Below are 1,525 nucleotides of genomic sequence, written 5' to 3' on the forward strand. Positions count from 1 at the left end.
ACCACTTGGTATAGATTCATGTTGAGGAACGAAATATCTATTTTGTCCATGTATACCATACTCTACAGGCATGTCATGTTCTAATGTGTTGCCCCCAAATTTGACACGGGGTTTCCTTGTGTCCAAATTTTGAGCATGCCTTTGAATATCCAATTGCTTTGGTGGTTGATCCTTAGCATTTGTATGTGATTGAGCATATCTTTCTGCATAAGACTTCCATAATGGTCTGCGAATGTGAGTATCATATGCTTGACCATGTGTATGTGGGACCTCTGGTTTTTGAAACAAAGATGATGGTGATTCAGGCACAAGATGTGGTCCTCTATTTCCTCCACTATTAGGCCTCCTTTGATCCATGTTGGAGTGAGTTTGTTGCAAAGGTCGATTTTCCATTATTTGAGACATGTCAAAATCATGAGGTATCTTGGCTCCACTTTGTGCCATCATTTGTAAGTATTGTCTATCTCTCCTCATTATTTTCTCAATCAATCGATTGAAGCGGGGGTCCATAATGGATTCTTCCACTTCTGCTAAATGTATGGAGAAGTTGTCCATATTGTCATTGTGTGTATCATTGTTGTTTGTAGTGTCCATGTTCTCAACATTTGGAATGTTTCTATAGGCATCCATGTCAGGTAATGTGTTATGATCAGTATTGAAAAAGACATCATTGTCATACTCATAAGAACTCATGTTTGCGGACTCTTGAGCCTCTTTAGTTTCTCTCCTAGATTTTTGAAGACGAGTTTCAACCATGAACTAGGTATTGACCAAGATGTGTGAGACTAGATGAAAATGAAAAAAGTATGGAAGACCAAGAGTTGGATGGAGTGTAAATGAATCTGAGGTGTACTTTCAATGTCCAAAGTGTAAGACCAAGTATGTATGTAGTAGAGTAGGTGTGACTTCCAAAGAGAGGATAGTTTCTCTTGATGAGGTAAGTTGACCTTGACTCTAAGTAAGACCAAATGAGACCCAAAGGTGATAGACCTTGATGAGGGACCACTTAGCAAAGTGTTGTTGTATGTAGTTTGTTGACAAAGTATGATGAGGACAAGCAAGTGACCTTTTAACTCAAGTTTAGACAAGTGTGAATGTAAAGCAAGATGTGAAGCAATGATGGACTATGTGAGACCCAAAGACAAGTTGAATGCTAGATGAAAACCTGGATAAACAACCTAGGAAGCTCAAGAATTCTGAAACTGATTGCTCTTGTTTGCTGGACTGTAAAATTTTTTCAATTGGTGAGGTTGTTGGTTGTGACCAAATCTAAATGTTTGACTATTTTTCGTGACAAGAGGACACAATGTTGATGAGGACTCAATGTTTGCAAGTGTTTAGACTGATAATGACTCCAAGAAAAGTGTGTTGTTTGATGTAAAATTGTTTTTCATACACTTGAAGACACAAAAGACACAATGTTTTGTTGTTTGGTCTTGAATGTTTGAATGTTTAAAATAAGTCAAACACAATTCTTATGGTTGGCCAAGACAATAGTTGTTGATCCCACATGGGGTTTTACCCC

This window comes from Cryptomeria japonica, chromosome 7, assembly GCF_030272615.1.
Source record: "Cryptomeria japonica chromosome 7, Sugi_1.0, whole genome shotgun sequence".
Taxonomy (NCBI): Eukaryota; Viridiplantae; Streptophyta; class Pinopsida; order Cupressales; family Cupressaceae; genus Cryptomeria; species Cryptomeria japonica.